Below are 24,455 nucleotides of genomic sequence, written 5' to 3'. Positions count from 1 at the left end.
ATTGCTCTGTCTCATTGCTCTGTCTCATTGCCCTGTCTCATTGCTCTGTCTCATTGCCCTGTCTCATTGCCCTGTCTCATTGCCCTGTCTCCGTGCTCTGTCTCATTGCTCTGTCTCATTGCTCTGCCTCCATGCTCTGTCTCCATGCTCTGTCTCATTGCTCTATCTCATTGCTCTGTCTCCATGCTCTGTCTCCATGCTCTGTCTCATTGCTCTGTCTCATTGCTCTGTCTCCATGCTCTGTCTCATTGCCCTGTCTCATTGCCCTGTCTCATTGCTCTGTCTCATTGCCCTGTCTCATTGCTCTGTCTCATTGCCCTGTCTCATTGCCCTGTCTCATTACCCTGTCTCCATGCTCTGTCTCATTGCTCTGTCTCATTGCTCTGTCTCCATGCTCTGTCTCATTGCCCTGTCTCATTGCTCTGTCTCCATGCTCTGTCTCATTGCCCTGTCTCCATGCTCTGTCTCATTGCTCTGTCTCATTGCTCTGTCTCATTGCTCTGTCTCCATGCTCTGTCTCATTGCCCTGTCTCATTGCTCTGTCTCATTGCCCTGTCTCATTGCCCTGTCTCATTACCCTGTCTCCATGCTCTGTCTCATTGCTCTGTCTCAATGCTCTGTCTCCATGCTCTGTCTCATTGCTCTGTCTCATTGCCCTGTCTCATTGCTCTGTCTCATTGCCCTGTCTCATTACCCTGTCTCCATGCTCTGTCTCATTGCCCTGTCTCATTGCTCTGCCTCCATGCTCTGTCTCATTGCTCTGTCTCATTGCTCTGTCTCCATGCTCTGTCTCATTGCTCTGTCTCCATGCTCTGTCTCATTGCCCTGTCTCATTGTCCTGTCTCATTGCCCTGTCTCCATGCTCTGTCTCATTGCCCTGTCTCATTGCCCTGTCTCATTGCCCTGTCTCATTGCCCTGTCTCCATGCTCTGTCTCATTGCCTTGTCTCATTGCTCTGTCTCCATGCTCTGTCTCCATGCTCTGTCTCCATGCTCTGTCTCATTGTCCTGTCTCATTGTCCTGTCTCATTGCTCTGTCTCATTGCTCTGTCTCATTGCTCTGTCACAGTCACTGATGTCATTCAGCACTGTCCTCTCCTGACTTTGATCTTCTGTTACACTTAGGAAGCCGCAGAAGCAAGATAGGAGCCATAGGGTCATGCCAGGGTTTAAGAAAATCTCAAACGAGCGGCTGAACGAGACCTCAGGACCAGAGCGGAGACAGAAGCAGGGGTTCAGAGACAGGGCACCACATGGTGCCAAGACGAGCACAGTTTGATGGGGAGGGGGCATATAGGAGACTAGTCTTCAAACGAGGGTGGGCAGCAGACAGATGGAGAGAACTGACGAGGCTGTGATGGCATGGCAGCACCAGCTGTAAAGCTCTGTGTGTGTGTAGGTAATGCAGATTCGCCTCTGCTCTGCCCCCTGCAGGATACTTCATGCGCAGCAGCTCATCACCCATGCAGCGCTCCTTCCAGGGCTGCATGCAGCTGATCCACGTGGACGACCAGCTGGCGGACCTGCGCGCAGTGGAGCAAGGCAGGCTGGGGTCTTTTGAGAATGTCAGCCTGGACATGTGCGCCATCATAGACCGGTAAGCGAACGTGCCAAACGCGCGCACGCGGCATGGGCAAAAGCGCACACATGACAGCGGCACGCACAAGAAGGGTCATATTTGCATGCGGCTGCTTAGCACGTGCGAGACTTACATTGTTTGCGGTGAATCCATTTACTCAGCTTGATCTCTTACACAAACAGGTGTCACAGTTAGGATAATGGTACCACGGGCAGCGTTGTGCTGCGACGTAAATCAATACCCTTGGATTTCAATGGCGTTCCACAAGCCGCAGGCTACCTACCGTACAAACACACACCGTGGGCAGGCTGGGATTGGCCGTGCGGGCAGTGGTGACCCCCCCAGGGCATTCCCAGGGGCTGTGATCAGTGGAGTCCAGCCTGACACGATCCTGCTGCTGTTTTTACCTGCCTTCTTGCATCTACATGGTACTGGGGGCAAAAACAAAAACAGGTGTTGATAGTCTGACGGCCACCCATTTGGCCGTCAGCACAGACCACCACCCCATTCTGCCATCAGCGCATACCACCCCTCATTTGGTCATCAGCACAGACGACCCCTCATTCGGCCATCAGCGCAGACCGCTCCCCCATTCGGCCATCAGCACAGACCGCCACCTCATTCGGCCATCAGCACAGACCGCCACCTCATTCGGCCATCAGCGCATACCACCCCTCATTTGTCCCTCAGCGCATACCACCCCTTATTAGGCAGTCAGCACAGACGCCCCTCAGCGCATACCGCCCCTTATTAGGCAGTCAGCGCAGACCGCTCCCCCATTCAGCCGTTAGCACTGACACCATTCGATCGTCAGCACGGACCACCCCTCATTTGGCCATCAGCACAGACTGCCCCTCATTAGGCCATCAGCACAGATCGCCCCTCAATCAGCCATCAACGCAGACCGCTCCCCCATTTGGCCATCAGCACAGACTGCCCCTCATTCGGCCATCAACGCCTACCACCCCCCAATTTGGCCGTCAGCACAGACCGCCCCTCATTCGGCCGTCAGCACAGACCGCCCCTCATTCGGCCATCAGCGCAGTCTGCTACCCCATTCGGCCATCAGCGCAGTCCGCTACCCCATTTAGCCGTCAGCACAGACCGCCCCTCATTCGCCCATCAGTGCAGACCGCTCCCCCATTCGGCCATCAGCGCAGACCGCCCCTCATCCGGCCATCAGCGCAGACCGCTCCCCTCATTCGCCCATCAGCGCAGACCTCTCCCCCATTCGGCCATCAGCGCAGAACCCCCCCATTTGGCCGTCAGCACAGACCGCCCCTCATTCGGCCGTCAGCGCAGACCGCCCCTCATTCGGCCATCAGTGCAGACCACTCCCCCATTTGGCCGTCAGCACAGACCGCCCCTCATTTGGCCATCAGCGCAGTCCGCTACCCCATTTGGCCATCAACACAGACCACCCCTCATTCCGCCATCAGCGCATACCACCCCTCATTTGGCCGTCAGCACAGACCGCCCCTCATTCGCCCATCAGCGCAGACCTCTCCCCCATTCGGCCATCAGCGCAGAACCCCCCCATTTGGCCGTCAGCACAGACCGCTCCCTCATCCGGCCATCAGCGCAGACCGCTCCCCTCATTCGGCCATCAGCGCAGACCGCTCCCCTCATTCGGCCATCAGTGCAGACCGCTCCCCCATTCGGCCATCAGTGCAGACCGCTCCCCCATTCGGCCATCAGTGCAGACCGCCCCTAATTCGGCCATCAGTACTAACCGCACCTACAGCTCACACTGCTGTGAATTAAAGGTGGTCTGGTGACATGGGAGTCTCTGATGCCCAGTAGGTGTCACCTGTGCCGAAGATCATTACAGTTTAGTGTTACAGTAAAACAAGCCTGGTGCTCCCGCCGCATCCTGAAGGATGTGATGTCATCACTTTTCTGCTTCTATAAACAGCCGCATGAAATCCAGCGTGTCCAGTCTGACAGGCTAGTGAGGATGGGCTCCGGCCCAAGGTTCATGAGCCCCCATGGTGCTGGGATAGAAAAACCTAAGTTTTTCTTAAGAGGTTCTTTGGATGAAAAAGTCTGTATCTTTGAACAGTACCTATTTATATATGGGGGGAGGTTGAATGCAGAGCACAGGCCCCCAGCTGCGGCTGGGTTTGAACTGGCAACCTTCCAATCACAGACACAGAGGCTTACACCGCTGTCTGATGGTGGCATCTCTTATCCGATGTCGAGCACACACTCTTATCCCACGTGGGTGACCCGGCCCCCTTCGGTCACCAGTCTCTGGCTTCCTGCCTCGGAAAGATCGCTGCATGGGATCCATTAGTGCATTTTATTGCCATATTCAAATTCAGGTAAATTGCCTGAGGTGCTTTGCTAAGCAGCATGACATAACCAGAGGGTTAGGACACTGTGCTTGTTGTGCAAAGGAGATCGGTTCAAATCCCAGCCTCAGTACAGTTAAAGGGGCAGTTCACCCAAAAATTGAAAAAAATGATGTGTTTTCGAAGGTCTTTAATTCCACAGTATCACTGTGCAGAAGATACGAGCATGAGAACCTTGGCGGTATCTGCACAGTGATATGACTGGTGTGTGGAATTCGGTAGAAGGAAATAGTTGCATTAATAGTGCGTTAAACTGCTCACTATAAAGATTATCTTGAGTAACTGGGTCCTGATTTCTGGTAAGAGACGTTGCTGCCACTTTAATCACCACAGAAAGATGCCATTCATTCATCCATCCATTTTCCAAACCGCTTATCCTACTGGGTCACGGGGGGTCCGGAGCCTATCCCGGAAGCAATGGGTACGAGGCAGGGAACAACCCAGGATGGGGGGCCAGCCCATCGCAGGGCACACTCACACACCATTCACTCACACATGCACACCTACGGGCAATTTAGTAACAGCGCGTCTTTGGACTGTGGGGGGAAACCGGAGTACCCGACGGAAACCCCACGACGACATGGGGAGAACATGCAAACTCCACACACATGTAACCCAGGTGGAGACTTGAACTCGGGTGTGAGGCAACAGTGCTAACCACTGCACCACCATGCCGCCTCCCTACAGTGCTAACCACTGCACCACCATGCCGCCCCATACGGTGCTAACCACTGCACCACCATGCCGCCCCATACAGTGCTAACCACTGCACCACCATGCCGCCCCCGATGCCATTCAGTCCCAATATATTCGAGAGAAGCCCGACATTTCTACGACTGGTATCTCCAAAAATGGCCAACTCCCAGCGGAACGACCAGGATGGGCAGACAGCACAAAATCCACTCTGAAGCAGTTTCAGGGTATAAAAATGTGAAAACTGCACAGTAGATGTGCAGGACTTGAAGTTGGATGTGTAGGCATGTTTTACATGATCTGTTTAATTTCCTTATTTTGGGAGGGCAAGGTGACCCCCCAGGGGAGTGAGGCTTCCTGTTAGGGTTACAGGACAGTCATCGGTTACATCCCATGTCATTTGGCTATTTTCCCCTCCGATGACAGTCTGCCGCTTTCACATTCCTCTGTTCCAGGAGAGGGACCTTGCAGGGACCCCCTCTGTACGCAGTGTGTTATGAATTAGGCCTGGCCTACATCAGCACGAATATTACCTATATTATCCCCTTTATTTGTGGATGAATAAATATACATTATCCTATTAAGGTGTGGCTGGCCATCCTGTCCTTAGCGTGTTTCCTCATCTCCCCTGCCTGCCGTGTGGCTCTGTGGGCTGAGGGTGCCCCTATAAACGTCTGAGTTTGAGGCCAGATACTTCAGTTTTTGTACTTATTGGATTTTGTTCCCTAGTGTTTCTTTTGTATTACTTTTCTTGTTCCCAGTCTGTGGTTTACGTTCTGCTTTGGTTTTTGCTTTGTGCCCTTGGTTATGTAGTACTTGTTTTTGTTATATTCTTCTGTTTCTTAGTTTCCCTGTTGGTCTCTTGGTTCCTTGATTAAGTTTGTTTGACCCACCTGTTTCCACGATTACTCTACTTGATTGTCCTGCACCCCCTCTGATTGGTTTTTTCATGTCTCCTACTTCGTTAACCCGTTTTGTTTGTGTATTAATATTCCTTCTTTGCTTGTTGATCCTTCGCGGTTCTTTTCCTTTGTGGTTTTATCCAGTGTTTTAGTTTCTGTAATAAACCCCCACTGCCTCAGAGCTGCCCGTGGATCATCACCCCCTTTTCTCTGCCTGCATCATGCCTCACCCTCATAACAAAGGGTTAAATGATTGATTCAATAGTAAATGGTAAATGGACTGCATTTATATAGCGCTTTTCTACTCCTACTCCTACTCAAAGCGCTTTACATTTCATGCCTCACAATCACCCATCCACACACTCATTCATACACCGGTGGCGGAGGCTGCCATGCAAGGTTCCAACCTGCTCACCGGGAGCAATTTGGGGTTCAGTGTCTTGCTCAAGGACACTTTGATGGGGTCAGGAGGAACCAGGGCACGAACCTGCAACCCTCCAGTTGCCGAACGAAAGCACTACCTCCTGTGCCACCATCTTCCCCAGGATAGCCTGAGGGGTTTTGGCCCATTGCCCACTGATCATGTGATTTAGAGTGCAGGTGCGTCTCTGTACACTCTACGTTTTTCATATAGTAATACTGTGTATGACTGTGCTCATTGACGTAATGCCTTTTTGGCATCATACTCGTCCCTGTTGCCTCAGTGGGGCACCTGTACAATAACATTTGAGCTGAATAAGGAACCTGGCTAAAAACCCTGCAAGTGCGTTCAATTCACAGAGCAATTTACGGTGGAAACTTATCAGTGGTTCGACTTATCACTGGTTTTATTTTATGTAAAATAAATTTATAGAGATATTTTCTAAAATCAGGGCGGCATGGTGGTGCAGTGGTTAGCACTGTTGCCTCACATCTCTGGGACCCGGGTTCAAGCCTCCGCCTGGGTCACATGTGTGTGGAGTTTGCATGTTCTCCCCATGTCGTCGTGGGGTTTCCTCCGGGTACTCCGGTTTCCCCCCACAGTCCAAAAACATGCTGAGGCTAATTGGAGTTGCTAAATTGCCCGTAGGAGTGCATGTGAGAGTGAATGGTGTGTGAGTGTGCCCTGCGATGGGCTGGCCCCCCATCCTGGGTTGTTCCCTGCCTCATGCCCATTGCTCCCGGGATAGGCTCCGGACCCCCCGCGACCCAGTAGGATAGGTGGTTTGAAAAATGTATGGATGGATGGATTTTATAAAATCACACGATTCCCAGACGCCCAGCAGTTTATCGGAGGGCCTCTGTTGGAGAGCCCTGCTCTAATCAGGGAAGGTTATAGGGCGTATGTGGGCACGTGTGGGTGCGAAGAGTTCTGTTTGCATAGTGAAATAGTAGGAATGGAAAGGGGTCAGTAGGTGGTCTGTTTGAGGCCCGGTGAGTCTGGCCTACAGTGTGCCCACCTCCTGAGCAGCACAGCACTGCATTGAGGCTCCAGCAGCCAACATGACTGTGATCACACTCGGAGGAGGGGGGGTCACCGTTTAGCCACCCAGAAAGCTGCTCTGTGGATTTCGGCTCTGCCTTTTCTCATGCTGTTCTACCGTGTTGTTACTGGGAAAGCAGTTCAGAGAAGTTTGGGAGGTGACTCAGCGGCTCGGCTTTGTTTGGGGTCATAACTGCGGTAAATGTCGTGTTTCACTGACTCCCTGCAATTAGGCAGTCTTCCCAATTATCCGGCAGACGTTGGCTAATGGCTAATGACCTTATGCAGACAGCAGCATGGCGGTATGAAGATGTGATGATGGGAGTTTCTCAATTTCTCCCTCCCCCAGCCCTGTGCCGCCTCCTGCTCCCCTCCATAGGGCAGCTGCTTGTGTGTGGGGTATGCAGCCGTGATGGTGGGGGGTTTCTCTGCTTCTCCCTCCTAGCCCTGTGCCACCTCCTGCTCCCCTCCATAGGGCAGCTTCTTGTGTGTGGGGTATGCAGCCGTGATGGTGGGGGGTTTCTCTGCTTCTCCCTCCCCCAGCCCTGTGCCATAAGCCTGCTCCTGTTACTCCATGTAGAGTACACCCCCACCAAGGCCTCGCACGCCGGCTGTGTCGATGTGGATGTGCTTTTGTCCATGAACACAGAGTGTCGCTCCCTGAGGCCGCCAAAGACAGCAGGAGGGGGCGTGCACTCATTCCCAGTATGCACTCATTCCCAGCATGCACTCATTCCCAGCATGCACTCATTCCCAGTATGCACTCATTCCCAGCATGCACTCATTCCCAACATGCACTCATTCCCAGTATGCACTCATTCCCAGTATGCCCTCATTCCCAGTATGTACTCATTCCCAACATGCACTCATTCCCAGTATGCACTCATTCCCAGCATGCACTCATTCCCAGCATGTACTCATTCCCAGCATGCACTCATTCCCAGCATGCACTCATTCCCAGTATGTACTCATTCCCAGCATGCACTCATTCCCAGTATGTACTCATTCCCAGCATGCACTCATTCCCAGCATGCACTCATTCCCAGCATGCACTCATTCCCAGCATGCCTCAGCCACGATTAGCCATGGTGCTTGTAATCAATTACCCAATATGCCAGCCAGGCCCCACTCCGACATCGCCACTCTTACCACCCAACTCACTATTCATTGTTATGTTACAAAAAGGCTTCAGCAACACCATTGATCTGTCAAGCCCCATGGTGCTAATCTGATCTTTTGATGACGTGTAGAGGTTGTTACGGGGCAATTTATGAAAAAAAGCAATAAACAGAAGCCCCTTCTGTGGTAAAGGGGCATCGGTGAGGCGATAAGTCTGTGTAACTGGCGTGATGCAGTGAAGCCAGGCAGAGGCAAGAGAGGGAAGGCCAGACGGAGCAGGGCGGCCCGGGGTGGGCGCAGCCACGATGGGCCGGCACCGGAACGGGAGTCCCTCCGAGCCGCAGCAAATGGCAAGGGGAAAAAGGCAGGGGATGGATGCTTCTCAGCCTCAGATCACCTGAGAGGGCCTGCATGTGCTTGGTGTCTGTCCCCGAATCCGTTAGTGAAGCTGCTGTTGTCTTAAATGCAGTGCGCTGTGACTTGTCTTGGTTAGATAATGCATGACCTACCTGTACCTGGATTTTCAGTTCTTTTGCTGGAGCTTAAGTATAACTGAGAATATAAAAGATTTTTTTTTTTTTTTTTTAAAAAAGGGATTTCTGTCAGCTCTTTTACAAAGGGGCTGATTCATGGCAATATATCTGCTTTTTCCAATGACTTTCTGTCTGAGGTCATGGGAAAGGAGCCTGATGATTAGTCTAAGGTTAAGAATGAGAGAGCAGTTAGCCTGGGCTGCTCTGAACCCACGCTGAGCTGTCGCCTTTGTAGATGCGTGGGCAGGCTGACATGAAGTGGCAGGCAGGCACATCGACTCCGGGAGACGGTTTGGCAGGTGTGACGGCTCGTGAGGGGCGGTGGCGCTCCGAAGAGAGAGGAGGCCAGTAAAGCCCACTCCGCGCTTGTTTAGAGATAAGACGCTCATGTTCTAAGATCTAAATGATCTGACATCGCTCTCGCTCTAGCCTGTCATTTTCTGGAAATTATGCTGCATTGTATTTTCAGAAGTGAATTTTATTGACGCTGGCGAGTATGTGATTGTTGATGTTTGATTAAATTTGAAGCTGGAATGCTGAACTGAACCACATAGTCATTTTTCACCACGGCTCCCTTGACAATGTGAAACTGTCTTTCCCCCTTTACTGGGGAAGTTTAAATCTATAACTTCTCTCTAAGCTCGCCTTGGGGTTTATGCTGGACTTCAAAGGCACTTTTGTCTGCGGCAGTAAGCCTTCTGATCCCGTTACCAAAGCGCTGAGGCCTTGCTCAGCCTGGGAGTGGGTGACACCCCCCGACACTGTCACGGGGCCCCAGGAGCATGCAAAGGTACAAAGGCAGGCACCGGGGTGGCACTCGCTAGCGCAGGCAGGCTTTAAACTACTGCCGACAGGAGCACTTGAGTGTCACTGATTGCTTAAATTGGCATTAACCAATCAGTGGTGTGCATTCTCAGTACCTGCGTAATGATATGTTTCAAACAAGCTTCTATTGTGTAGTAGGCATAGTATACAGGCTGTCTCATTGATCCTAAGCTCTGGGGTCAAATCCGGTCCTGGGTCCCTAAGATTACATGTATATACCCCCAGAGTTATGAATCTGAATGGATATATGGGATTATATTAATATACATTCTGTGTCATCATACATTTGACCCTGAACCATTCCTCTAAGATATGTATCATACTCTATATCTTTTTGTTCATCTCTGTGCCTCAGTCTCCCAGTGAAAATGGGAAATTCTGTGCCTGAGTTTCCTCTTGCGTTTTCTGCTTGAGTGATCCTATGGGAACTCCAGAGATGAGACAGATATAACCTGAAACTGGAATGAAGATGGAAGATCTTGTTTTCAGTAAGATTTGCCTCTGGAAAAGTTGGACAGAGCTGAAATCAAAGGAAGTACGGTGCAGGCTGTTATGTAACTGTGATGAGAGAAATGGGTGTTCCCCATAGCCACATGACAGAAGCACCTGACTGAAATGGGTGTTCCCTATAGCACATGACTGAAATGGGTGTTCCTCATAGCCACATGACTGAAATGGGTGTTCCCTATCGCACATGACTGAAATGGGTGTTCCCCATAGCCACATGACAGAAGCACATGACTGAAATGGGTGTTCCCTATAGCACATGACTGAAATGGGTGTTCCCCATAGCCACATGACAGAAGCACATGACTGAAATGGGTGTTCCCTATCGCACATGACTGAAATGGGTGTTCCCTATCGCACATGACTGAAGCACGTGACTAAAATGGGTGTTTCCCATAACCACATGACTGAAATGGGTGTTCTCCATAGCCACATGACTGAAGCACGTGACTGAAATGGGTGTTCCCCCATAGCCACATGACTGAAGCACGTGACTGAAATCGGTGTTCCTCATAACCACATGACTGAAGCACATGACTGAAATGAGTGTTCCCCCATAACCACATGACTGAAATGAGTGTTCCCCCATAACCACATGACTGAAATGAGTGTTCCCCCATAACCACATGACTGAAATGAGTGTTCCCCTATAACCACATGACTGAAATGGGTGTTCCCCTTAGCCACATGACCGAAGCACATGACTGAAATGGGTGTTCCCTATCGCACATGACTGAAGCACGTGACTAAAATGGGTGTTTCCCATAACCACATGACTGAAATCGGTGTTCCTCATAACCACATGACTGAAGCACATGACTGAAATGAGTGTTCCCCCATAACCACATGACTGAAATGAGTGTTCCCCCATAACCACATGACTGAAATGGGTGTTCCCTATAGCACATGACTGAAATGGGTAAATAGGAACTGCTGTATTACGCTATGTTTAGAAATACTTCACAAAAACCAAATTCATTACAATGAAGCTGAATTGTAATAAAGGTGAAATGTGAACACTTTCGGTCCCCATTTTAACGGCTGTCCTCCCCCTTGCTTTGAGGGGAGGGGAGTGCATGTGCTAAGCAGTGGAGTTTGTGTATGAGATCCGGTGCGGTTCAGTGGATCGGCAGCCACGCTCCGCTCAGGCAAATCGACTCTGAAAATATTTACCCGGCGGGCTCTGCGCTGCTGCCCTGAACTGCAGGCTCTTGATGGATGTCCTGCACTCTACTCCTGACTACTGAATGCGCAATGAGCTGCTTCCAGTTCCTGGGCATGTGTGCTTCCCCCCAGGCCACTCCGCCGCCTCCGCCGTGCGGCCCTGTGGGTTAATGAACCCCCAGCGAGACGCTCGCTCTCCCCCAGGGCACCTGGTCTGTGTGCCGCTCCCTCTCAGTCACGAAAGCGTGTTCTCTCCGAAGAAGTCGAAAGTTGAATGAGGGTCTTCCAAAATGCTGAACATTCTGAGGGCTTTAGGCGAAATTCAAAGAGCAGGGGTCACTTATGTAGGATTTCATAGTGCATCCAGGCATCACTGCATGCTGCGGGGTACTGACAGTGCATTTTATACTGCAGTGCTGTCCTGCTTCTATCCTACACCATATGGGTCTTGTGTATATTATTAGACGATAAACTAGCCTGTAGGGTAATTATGGTTTTTTTTATGTCTTCTGTATAGCATTTCGGTTGAAATGTGCTACATGTAACAAAAGCAATCTAAGGTCCTTTTGTGTGCAGAGCTGCAGGGGTGGTGCATGGCCCAGAGTAAAATATGCAGCCTGCACCCAATGTGGACCAACCATGCAGTGTCTTGCACGCCTCCTTTCAACCGTCTGCCAGCTCTGCATCTCTGTAAACCTTGCAGAGGACAGAGGCAAGCCTGGAAATCACATGGTGCAAATCTTATAGATGTCTCGTTCTGCACTGCAGACCACAAGCCGCAAGCCTCTAATCGACTGCCTGTGTTTCCGGCCACTGGATGAGTCCCCGGCCCCCCGCCTCCCCCGCCTATGGTCATTGGTCTCGAAGTATTTCAGCTGTTTCAAACGAACATATCTCATTAGTGAAATAACCTGGGACCAAATGATAAATGGATGAATTAATGCAGTGACACCACACTGCAGGGCAGCATTTTCACACGTACGAAAGGTACCCGCAATCCTGTATTGATTTACAGATGTTACAGTCAGCCAGGCTTTATAGGAATACCAAATTTAATGGATACATAACAGCGCAGTACACATTGTATAAAGTGTGTCCTGGCACAGCCAGTACTGGGGGGTAGACCCTAACCCCGGAATGTGTGTGTGCAGTTTGCACCAGTGGGTCTATTCTGGTGTCCCCCACTTGGTCAAAGGCATGCAGGTGAATCTGTGTCTCCAAAATGCCCATAATATGCAACGGGGTGTCCACTGCCCTGTGATGGACTGGCATCCCATCCTTGGTGTCCCCTGCCCTGTGCCCTGTGATGGACTGGCATCCCATCCTTGGTGTCCCCTGCCCTGTGCCCTGTGATGGACTGGCATCCCATCCAGGGTGTCCCCTGCTCTGTGCCCTGTGATGGACTGGCATCCCATCCCTGGTGTCCCCTGCCCTGTGATGGACTGGCATCCCATCCACGGTGTCCCCTGCCCTGTGCCCTGTGATGGACTGGCATCCCATCTAGGGTGTCCCCTGCCCTGTGCCCTGTGATGGACTGGCATCCCGTCCAGGGTGTCCCCTGCCCTGTGATGGACTGGCATCCCATCCATGGTGTCCCCTGCCCTGTGATGGACTGGCATCCCATCCACGGTGTCCCCTGCCCTGTGATGGACTGGCATCCCATCCATGGTGTCCCCTGCCCTGTGCCCTGTGATGGACCGGCATCCCATCCAGGGTGTCCCTTGCCCTGTGATGGACCGGCATCCCATCCAGGGTGTCCCCTGCCCTGTGATGGACTGGCATCCCGTCCAGGGTGTCCCCTGCCCTGTGCCCTGTGACCTGTGACCTGTGATGGATTTGCACCCCGTCTCCTGTCCACTGTCTTCTGCTGCCTGGGATAGACCTGTTCTCGATTTGTGGTTTAAAGGCAGCTTGATTATTTTGCATCGTGATGTATATTATCTTGTATATGTAAGTGATGTAATTAACAGGCTGAAACGTTCACCATGCAGGGTTTGTCTGTAGCTCCGCTCCTCTGGCCTGAATGCATGATGCAGCTCCTCCCTTCTGCTCTCTTCCTGGCCACAGGTGCGTGCCCAACCACTGCGAGCACGGCGGCAGGTGCAGTCAGAGCTGGGACAGCTTCAGCTGCAGCTGTGAGGGCACCGGATACGCCGGCGCCACCTGCCACACCTGTGAGGAAGCACGCCGGCCGCCTGGCACCATCCGCAGGATGCCCACACCTCTGTCTGCCTTGGCGGCCGCCCTGGAGGCTCTATATAACAGGGGTGCTCGGTGTCCAGACCAAACCGCAAGTTAATCCGTACTTAGGCGATAATGCGGCTAATGAATCAAGCATCAGCATAAAAAGGCTTTCTGTGGCTTGAAGTACAAAAATACAATATAGAACAACCAAATTTCACACACACATAAGTCTTCATAATCCCCCCCCCCCATGACAGAAAGTCAGAATGATTAGCGAGCGTTAAAAAGTTCCTCTTATTGTTGTATATTGATGTCTATATTGAAACTTTCCAGCCCTCTAACTCTAAAGACAAATCTTGTGCGTACCTTCGATGAAAACGCTGGCGTGTCAGCGCTCTTCTCGCTTGCGTTGCATCCCCCCCCATTTATGGAGATGCGTCTGATTGCCTGAAGACCTCAGTGTAAATGAGGAAGTCCCTATGACCTCACCAGCCCCGCTGACTGGGGCCCGGGATCTGTGTTGGGGAGGTTCCCGGTCGCCACGGTAACCCAGGCAGGGCAGTTAATGGCCTCACCTGAAAATACTCATCTCCGTCCCGGTCGATTGCTGCGAAACAAGGCCCCCCGCCTTCCCCGGCTCCTGCTGTCCACGCCCACATCGCATTCACCTTGCCTCTCCCGTTGTCTGGAGCCGTGCTGCTTTCACGCCGCCTGCATGCAGCCTTTAAGAGGCTTTGTATTGCAGCCATAATCTTTCGCTAGATCAGAGCGCTGTGGCGGCCTCATTCAGCCCCCGCTGGTGCCCCTGTTTAGTGGTCGCGCTCACGCACTCCCTGGACACAGAGTGTCTCCGAAACGCTCGTCCTAAACAGCAATCTGCTCTTTGTTTGCTTGTGTTAATGTGACTCGTTTATCGTTTTCATTTGACAACAGGTCATTCCTGCGGTTTAACTGGAAATTACATTTTTGCAGATACAGATAATTAATGTTTGTATAATAATAGTGGTTGTCTGTAAGGCTGGATGATCATGTTTTCTAAATGGGCGATTTCCGAGTTGAATTCTCTGAGCCGCAGGTTTGGAGTGGGACCGGTGCACCCGCTGGCGATTGTGAACTCGTATTTCTGCGGCTGAGATTACTCTGGCCAGGCCTTCATCCGTGCCGCTATCAGCTCCCTTCGGGTCTCAGATCGGGCATTCCCTCTGTGCCCCTGTGTCCTTGCACACTGGCATGGTTTCCGCAGTGCTAATCATAAACTGCCAGCCGCTCATCTATAAGACAGGAATACCTTTCCCATCAGATACACATTTCATTTCCATCTCCTTTTCATTTTCTGGGAAAGTGAGCTTGGGGACTTCCCTCACATCGTAAATTAGTATTGTTACTTGTATTTATTGTTTTCATTGGTTGGCAGTCACTCGGCTCCAGCACACAATGCTAACTATATATTTCATCTCTAGTAATTTGTTTCGGATATGGCTATATGAATAGGACTTATATCCTGAGCAGCATTGGGGCGATTATACATTTCCATAGGCAGGGTGTATTATGGGGGAATTTCAAATGATGATGCTTGCTTTACACCGTGTGTTTGTTGTTGCTTCCTTCTAGCCATATACGAACAGTCCTGTGAAGCATATAAGCATCTGGGCAGAACCTCTGATGCCTACTGGATTGATCCAGATGGGAGTGGCCCGCTTGGACCTTTCAAGGTGCAGTGCAGTATGACAGGTAAGAAGGGGAGTATCTTTAATGTGGGGGGGCTTAATGTAGTCAATTTACAAACCCAAGGTTAGGTATGGGAGAGCCAGATTGGATACCCCTTATAGATGATGGACATGTCTATCCCTGATTCACGGATAGAAGACCACAAATGGAAAAGGGGGGAGGGTACATTAGATCAAAGTGAACAAAGAATGTCGTCACATAGCAGGGCTTCAAGTTTGGAAACAGATTCCAGGCAATAGAGTGGAGCTTTGAATCTTCGGCTCTGGTAAGGTGCTGTTTATTTACGCAGGGAAGATGGACTGAGGGTGATGGTTCTGATGTTTGTGTGTGTTACAGTGAAGTTCTCACTTTCAGGGGAATGGATACACGTGTAAATGCAGCTCGAGTTTGATTGTTTCATACTAAATCTGTCATTTGATATTATGGCCTGATGAAAAATGATCAGGGAATCGTGATCGAGGTTAGGGTTGTGTGAAAATGTCATGGATAAAACTATGGTAACGTGGGTATTACCACCTGTTACTGCACTATAAATCAGAGAATCAGTGTAAGAGATCTTTGGGTGTGTGGTTGTAAATAAAATATGAATTTGTGTCAAGTAGCATGTTCTTGACGGGCATGAAAAACAGTATCTGCTCCCAAATGATCTGCAATCTTGATAAAAACGATGTATTTCTGTATTTTGACATCAGATGTATTTTTGACACTGTGACTTGTCATGTCGCCAAGGCAACTTGAAGCCAAATTATAAATCATATCACGAAGGTTATCAAAAGGTTCCTCATGAAGCCATTTGAGGTCTCAGTGAATGACTTGATTGCACATGATCAGAAGGTCATTGGTTCAAATCCCACCGTTGGTGAAGTGATGTTACCACTGAGCCCTAAGGCCTTTAACCCCGTTGTTCAGTCTCAGTCATACGTCATTTTGCGTGAAACCGTCTGTAAAACGTAGATGCACCATGAAGGCGCCGTTACCCAGGGCCTCCTGACGAGAGTGGGGGCCCTTGTCGGCACATTAGTGCAGTGGCGGCACTTTGTTAAATGGCGGGTGTCGTGTGCCGTTCAGCCACCCCTGAAGATCCCCTTTGAGGCTGCGCCGTGTCGCGCCGTTAGCTTCCTGGGCTCCGCGACTCCTTCTGCCTTTGATTACATCTTAAAAGAGAGCCACTGCTGGAACAAAAAAACCACAAAGTCTCGCAAAAGAATACTTTTTTAAGTTTCAAGGCGGTGAGATACAAAGAGGCGGATAAAAGCGGCTGAGCTCGCCCTGCGGGTGGCGCTGTTAGACTTGGGCCGGTGTAAGTCAGCCCACTGGCCTTCCCCTTTAGATTCGCTTCTGTCTGCCGCTGTTGTCCTGAAAGAAGAGGCATGATAAATGATAAATGATAGCAGGGCGGCGAGAAGATGCAGCGGGGTGGGGGTGCGGGTGGGGGGTGTGTCTGGTCGCCTAACGCGCTGACGCACCCCGCCTCTGCTTATGTGCACCCCCGCAGAGGACAAGGTGTGGAGCATCGTGGCCAACAACCTGGCGGCCCAGTCCCCGGTGAGCAGCCCTGGGCGGGACAAGCGCGTGGTGCTGCAGCTGAACTACAGCGCGTCGGCGGAGCAGGTGGCGGCCGTGACAGGCGGCGCCGAGCACTGCGAGCAGCATGTGGCCTACGCCTGCCGCTCCTCCCGGCTGCTCAACACGCCCGGTGAGTGTGTGTGTCTGTGTGTGTGTACATGCAGTGCCTCTGTGTGTGTGTGTGCAGTACCTCTGTGTATATGTCTGTGTGTGTGTGTGTGTACGTGCAGTGCCTCTGTGTGTGTGTGTGCAGTACCTCTGTGTATATGTCTCTGTGTGTGTGTGTACGTGCAGTGCCTCTGTGTGTGTGTGTGTGTGTGCGTGCGCGCAGTACCTCTGTGTATATGTCTGTGTGTGTGTGTGTGTACGTGCAGTGCCTCTGTGTGTTTATGTGTGTGTGTGTGCGTGCACACGCGCAGTACCTCTGTGTATATGTCTGTGTGTATGTGTACGTGCAGTGTCTCTGTGTGTGTGTGTGTGTCTGTGTGCGTAGTACCTCTGTGTATATGTCTGTGTGTGTATGTGTGTGTACGTGCAGTGCCTCTGTGTGTTTGTGTGTGTGTATGTGTGTGCAGTGCCTCTGTGTCTATGTGTGTGTGCCTGCCTGTGTGTGTTCATCTCCCAGCTTTGCTTACAGTATATCTCTGTGTGTGTCGTATATGGATAATGATCTTCAGCAAGACGCATAATTTTTGGGTAACCAATCAATACAAGGCCTGCCGTATACCATGGTAACCCACACGCAGATACTGTAAGTGTGAGTCGGAGCTGTAACTCAGACTTACTGGGTTTTATCGCTAAGTCCTTTATTAGGCCGCTGTTGTTGTGTTTGTGTTAATGGGCTGGGGGGTGTCGCACTGCATTATCTCCCATGCTGCCCCTCCCAGGGATAAGCCGCATATCCTCATTTGGCTGCCTTAGGGCTGGCATTGTGACTCCCCCCATCCCAGGTCTCCCCCAGGACCTGTGGATGCCGTCCCAATCAGAGGACAAGTGGGCTGAAGCGAGCCAGTGAGATGACTCCATCTCTCTTCCCTTCTTCTCTTCTTCTCTCCTCTCATTTCTTCTCCTCTACTCTTCTTCTTTCTCCTCTCCTCTCTTCTCCTCCTCTTTTCTTCTTTCTCCTCTCCTCTCTTCTCCTCCTCTTTTCTTCTTTCTCCTCTCCTCTCCTCTTCTTTTCTCCTCTCCTCTCTTCTCCTCCCTCCTCTTTTCTCCTCTCTTCTCCTCTCCTCTCCTCGGGCTGTCTGTTTTGTAAGCACTTCACTAGCACCTTCTTTTCCAGAAGCATCATTTAGAGAAGCTGTCTATTTTCTTTTTCAATTACTGTTATTTATAGCTAGCAGGGTAACTGCCAGACCTGCGATTGTGGCTAAATGTGTCTGCCGGACAGGGCGCCCTGCACACCATCGGAAGCTCCCTTTCTTTGTCTTTTCTTTTCTCTTCTTTTTCCAGTTTTACCTGCTGTTCTGTACCGTAGTTTCGGTCCCTCTTCGTTTAATTTGGCCAGAGAGCTGGAAGATTCCAGCTTTGTTACCGTGATTATGGAGATGGGTGATGAATTTACACCAGAATCACAGCCCATGCCAAACTATATGTATAGGACAGCAGCCTGAAAGTCATCACCGACCAGGAGACGCTTGGTTTTATAAAACTGTGTTAATAAAACTCCTAGGGAACCTCATAATAGACACATACACTCTCTCTGTCTGCCAGAGACGTCATGATTATGGCCTTTTCTGTTCCCAAAAGCTCTGAGGTCATCCAGATTTCGCATATAATATGTGTCTGATGGGGCGCTGTCTGGCTCTGCGGGGTTAGGCCTTTGTGCCTGTGATCACAAGATTGCTGCTTCAAATCCAGTTGTCAGCAGAGTAGGTGCTTTGCTGTTGGACCCAAGACCAGAGCCTTAACCCCAAAAATATCTTCCAGGTTGCCAAATAAGTGCCTGACCCTACACCCAGACCCCAGGCTTTACTTTCGCAGCTGCATAAGTGTGTGTATTCTATGGACAGCAAGATGGCTTGTGTTAATGGGAAATAACACATCCTTTCATGCTAAGAAGGCAGTAGATGTGGCCTCGTCAGTATCGCTGGGTGGAGCAGGCAGTCGCACATGACTGGACTGTGGTAGAGCTCTCCCTGCCTCCAGAGAGGATCCTGTCCCTGCCAGCTCGCCATCCAGGCCGTATCGCTGGGTGAAGCAGGCAGTCGCACATGACTGGGCCGTGGTAGAGCTCTCCCTGCCTCCAGAGAGGATCCTGTCCCTGCCAGCTCGCCATCCAGGCCGTATCGCTGGGTGGAGCAGGCAGTCGCACATGACTGGGCCGTGGTAGAGCTCTCCCTGCCTCCAGAGAGGATCCTGTCCCTGCCAGCTCGCCATCCAGGCCGTATTGCTGGGTGGAGCAGGCAGTCGCACATGACTGGACCGTGGTAGAGATCTCCCTGCCTCCAGAGAGGATCCTGTCCCTGCCAGCTCACCATCCAGGCCGTATCGCTGGGTGGAGCAGGCAGTCGCACATGACTGGACCGTGGTAGAGCTCTCCCTGCCTCCAGAGAGGATCTTGTCCCTGCCAACTCGCCATCCAGGCCGTATCGCTGGGTGGAGCAGGCAGTCGCACATGACTGGGCCGTGGTAGAGCTCTCCCTGCCTCCCAGCTCGCCGTCGAGGTCTGAGCTTCCTCTCCTTGCCCATAAGGCCAGCACAGATGTCAGCATTCCACTTCTCCCAGAGAGGCTGTTCCTTTTAAGAGCATCGAGTTCCCCCTGGGGTGTCACTAACAGGGGCTCTACACACCCACTGGGGATGGAAGGGGCATTCTTGCTCATTCTAGGAAATAAGGCACATGTATCAGTTCTGAAAGGACAAATTTTATATATCTACACATTTTCCAACTGTTTATTTTTATGGGGAGGGGGGGGGGATTCAGGATCAATAAATCAAAAATGAAAATGATTGTAATTAAATAGACATATTATTATTATTTTTGCCTGTTTTGTGCATTCATCTTCAGCCAGTTCATCTTGGACAAGGGCCTGAATGGGAAACAGCCCAGCACTGCTGGTGTCCCAGCCAGCATAAGGCCAAAGGTAGAGGTCTGCACTGGATGAGATAAGGCCCTGCACTGCTGGTGTCCCAGCCAGCACTGGGTCAAATGCAGTGGTCTGCACTGGACAGGATGCGGCCCTGCATTGGAGGTGTCCCAGCCAAGCATGTTTCATTTTCTGGTTATAGACACGTACATTATTTGTTATGTGGCCACACGTAAGCATGATTTAGGTACCCGAGAGCAGCTTATCTGGCCTGCCGAGAACTGGGTGCAGGGCTCCCATCCAGTGTGCTGGTGCTCCCTCTCACTGCACCGTTTCATGAGATTTTATCTCCTTTTCAGCAAAAACTATTTCTGGTTGCCAAGCTAATTAATATAACTGGTGACTGAGAGTGGCCTGTAAAGCTAACTGTTTCCATAAAGCGATCATTTCTAAATTTCATTTCTTATGAAAATGATATGCCTGGGGACTCGTACTGAATCGCAGTTCCCCACGAACTGCTTCCCTATCAGGGAGGGGGGCAGGACCCTGCTCAGTTACTCAAGCTGGAAGCAGACATAACATAGAAATAACTAACTTTAAATTGGTTACAGGGAGAAGCGGGTGACTGAGGAGCACTCCGCCCTACTGCAATGACGCCTCCTGCTGGCACGCTGGTGTCAGTGCCCGCCGGCCTGTTCGGCTGATCCCATTGGCATGGAGTGTTTACGAGTGATGGGGCAAAGAGACCTGAGCAATGGACCGCAGTGCAGGAGGAAAAGCAGACAGAGAGGAGTAATAATAATCCATCCATTTTCAAAACCGCTTATCCTACTGGGTCGCGGGGGGTCCGGAGCCTATCCCGGAAGCAATGGGCACGAGGCAGGGAACAACCCAGGATGGGGGGCCAGCCCATCGCAGGGCACACTCACACACCATTCACTCTCACATGCACTCCTATGGGCAATTTAGTAACTCCAATTAACCTCACCATGTTTTTGGACTGTGGGGGGAAACCGGAGTACCCGGAGGAAACCCTACGACGACATGGGGAGAACATGCAAACTCCACACACATGTGACCCAGGCAGAGACTCGAACCCGGGCCCCAGAGGTGTGAGGCAACAGTGCTAACCACTGCACCACCATGCCGCCTCCCTACAGTGCTAACCACTGCACCACCATGCCACCCCCGTAATAATAATCATCATCATCATTTTTAGTATGGAGGAAGGTGACTCCTAGTGGCACAGCTGAACAGGCAGGCAGGCCGAAAGCTGCAGTCTAATCTTAACTGAGCTCAAACAAAGCTGCTTGGATGGAATGTATTAAGTGAAGAAAGTAAAACAAGCAGAAATATTTTCTGACTTGCAGGCCAGGGAGGGAAATTATGTGCTTAAGTGAAATGAAAACTTTGCTACAAAATGCAGTTATTGAATAGTTACTCAGATCATTCAGATGATTAAACTGAATATTAATACACTTTTGTAATGAAAATAAATGTTTTGTTTGCCATTTGCCCAAGTACAGGTACATTTGAACGCTTCTTTTCGCATATCCGTCATGCTCTCCTGTGAGACACATATACAGTATGTATATATATATATATATATGGGGGCGGCATGGTGGTGCAGTGGTTAGCACTGTCGCCTCACACCTCTGGGACCCGGGTTCGAGTCTCCGCCTGGGTCACATGTGTGCGGAGTTTGCATGTTCTCCCCGTGTCGTCGTGGGGTTTCCTCCGGGTACTCCGGTTTCCCCCCACAGTCCAAAAACATGCTGAGGCTAATTGGAGTTGCTGAATTGCCCGTAGGTGTGCATGTGTGAGTGAGTGGTGTGTGAGTGTGCCCTGCGATGGGCTGGCCCCCCATCCTGGGTTGTTCCCTGCCTAGTGCCCATTGATTCCGGGATAGGCTCCGGACCCCCCGCGACCCAATAGGATAAGCGGTTTGGAAAATGGATGGATGGATGGATGGATATATATATATATATATATACACACACACATACATACACAGGTCAAAGTGAGACGTGGAGTCTTTCTTTTGGCAACATGTAAAAGTGATGTGCAACAGCAGCATGTAACAGCATCAGATAGCAGCATGTAACAGCCGTGTGTAACAGCAGTGTGTAACAGCAGCTTGTAACAGCGGAACGTGACTGCAGTGTTTAACAGCAGCGTGTAACAGCATCATATAAGAGCAGCGCGTTCAGCCCTGGGGGCCATAATGTACACCGCTGACACAGCCCCCCCCCCCCCCCCTAATCTCAGCAGTGATAAATTGTTGGAGCCATTAGGATCACATGTGACTCGGTGCCCCCCTTATCCCCAGATTATAAATGGAAATGTGCTGTTGGAATGAACTGAGGTTATATATCCGCTTATATATTTTGCATTTCAGCAAAACTGAAATCCTCATGAAGTAGCATAAAATGTAAAATTAAGGATTAAGGATTTTTACATCAAGGAGTGTGTTTTTAATTTTTTGACATTTTAATTTAAAGACTTCTAGGGCCGGGGTGGCATGGTGGTGCAGTGGTTAGCACTGTTGCCTCACACCTCTGGGACCGGGGTTCGAATCTCCGCCTGGGTCACATGTGTGCGGAGTTTGCATGTTCTCCCCATGTCGTTGTGGGGTTTCCTCCGGGTACTCCAGTTTCCCCCCACAGTCCAAAAACATGCTGAGGCTAATTGGAGTTGCTAAGTTGCCCGTAGGTATGCATGTGTGAGTGAATGGTGTGTGAGTGTGCCCTGCGATGGGCTGGCCCCCCATCCTGGGTTGTTCCCTGCCTCGTGTCCATTGCTTCCGGGATAGGCTCTGGACCCCCCGCGACCCAAAAGGATAAGTGGTTTGGAAAATGGATGGATGGATGGACTTCTAGGGCCACTTCAGAGGCAGGGGTCAGGTCGCTCCCCCTGGCAGCAAAATGAAGGGGCACATGACTGGAGTGTAAGTGGCTCCATAAAAAGCATGGTAGCACAGTGGCTCAGTGGGTGGCGCTGTTACATCACACCTTCAGCGTGCCACGTGTGAACGCTGCCCCCCTGTCTGTGTGTGTGCAGTTTGCATGTTCTCATTCCGTTCAATGTGTCCCCTGCCCTGTGCCCTGTGATGGACTGGCATCCCGTCCAGGGTGTCCCCTGCTCTGTGCCCTGTGATGGACCAGCATCCCGTCCAGGGTGTCCCCTGCTCTGTGCCCTGTGATGGACTGGCATCCCGTCCAGGGTGTCCCCTGCCCTGTGATGGACCAGCATCCCGTCCAGGGTGTCCCCTGCCTCGTTTCCTGTGATGGACTGGCACCCCGTCCTGGATATACCCCTGCCTTGTGTGTCGTCCAGGGCATACCCCTGCCATTCTCCCAGTGCTGCTGGGATGGATTCCAGGTAACCAGTCCCCTGTGTCCATCCAGTTCCTGGATAAGTGGTTCAAAGATGGATGGACGGAATGATAGACTGACCTAATGAAAAGCTGCATTTTCATTTTTGAAATAATATTCATTAGTCTTGACATGTTCTTTAACATTTTACATTTAGACAGACGGAACTTGATTCTGATTCTCATTTGATTATATTCATAACGCATAAAACAGTAAGTGAGAGCTTAATCTATTACATGATAATGTCTGATAACGGTAGATGGTGAGCTTGACCACGGCTATATGTGACATTGTCAGGATGACACCTCCATTTCAATGGGGGGTGAGGGGGGGATATTGCCAATTAGCCTGGCAGCCTGGCAGCAGTGTGATTGCTTATTATCACTGATATTTATGAGACCCCTGAGCTTCAAGATGCTGCTCTCTGTAGTTTCAAAGAATTGGCCAGTTTGTGTGGCGGATCCGTCAAACCCGACCCCGAGAAAACAGCCTCCGGAAGCAGGCAGCCTGCCGAATGAATAGGCAGCAGTGTTCTTGTAAACATAAATTGAGGTGAAGAAGCGGCTATTTATCTTGTGCTCTGTTTCAGAGAACATTTGACTCGCGTTTGATTGAAATCGTGACGAGCTGAGCGTGACAAAATCATATTCTGTGTGCGCTGGTGCCGGAATAGTGATGCATGGCACAGCGCCGGATTGGAGGCTGGGGGGGCTCCACAGCATTAGGGGGCGTGTCTTTTTGCCCGGCGGCATTCCCTACTCCAGTGTTTCCCAGTCCGGCCCCCGGGGACCTGCAGGCGGTCCACGTTTCTCCAGGAGCTGGGAGAGAGCAGAAACGTGGACCGTCTCTGAGGACCAGGCTGGGAAACATTCCTCTACTCACATTCACATCTGTGTGTGTTAATAGTGCCTTGCCCTTGCCAGTCTGCACTCTAAATGCAAGTAATATATTCATTGGTTCATAATTATATGTTAGGAGTCAGCGTGCTTCCTGCTGTTGGAAGAATACTGACTCTAAATAATCCACATATTTTATGTTGATATTTAGCATCAAATTTATTACAAGTAATAACCCTCTCACAAGTTGTTATGGTGTCCTGCTGTTTTTAACAAACTGTAATGCATAATCATGAACCCAGTTCAAAAGGGGATTTAAGGCTGTGTTTGCCTGCACTTGCTTTCTTATCATTGGCTAGTTGTGCTATAGCTACCTGCTAAAATTACACATATTGTATTATGTAGCCTTTCTGTGTACCGTGCAAAACAACTGATTTTTGTTGACACTGCAATTCAGCCACGTGGCTTTAATGCTCCGCCCATAATATTGCGCTTCCCACTTCTGATTGGTCAAAAAACAAGAAACTTCAGCATGTTGAAACGACAACGCTAATTTTTTAAATCAGTAACCTGATACATCAACCTTCATTCAGTGGAAAAA

General features: G+C 50.7%; 1 pseudogene; it reads left to right on the top strand.

Annotated features, from left to right (window-relative positions):
* LOC125726951 (contactin-associated protein-like 2) overlaps positions 1-24,455 on the top strand; it is a 252,898-nt pseudogene that overhangs the window by 156,932 nt on the left and 71,511 nt on the right.

The sequence above is a fragment of the Brienomyrus brachyistius genome, unplaced genomic scaffold, assembly GCF_023856365.1.
Source record: "Brienomyrus brachyistius isolate T26 unplaced genomic scaffold, BBRACH_0.4 scaffold81, whole genome shotgun sequence".
Lineage (NCBI taxonomy): Eukaryota > Metazoa > Chordata > Actinopteri > Osteoglossiformes > Mormyridae > Brienomyrus > Brienomyrus brachyistius.
The sequence above is the reverse complement of the archived record's forward strand: the minus strand, read 5'-3'. Positions and strand labels throughout refer to the sequence as shown.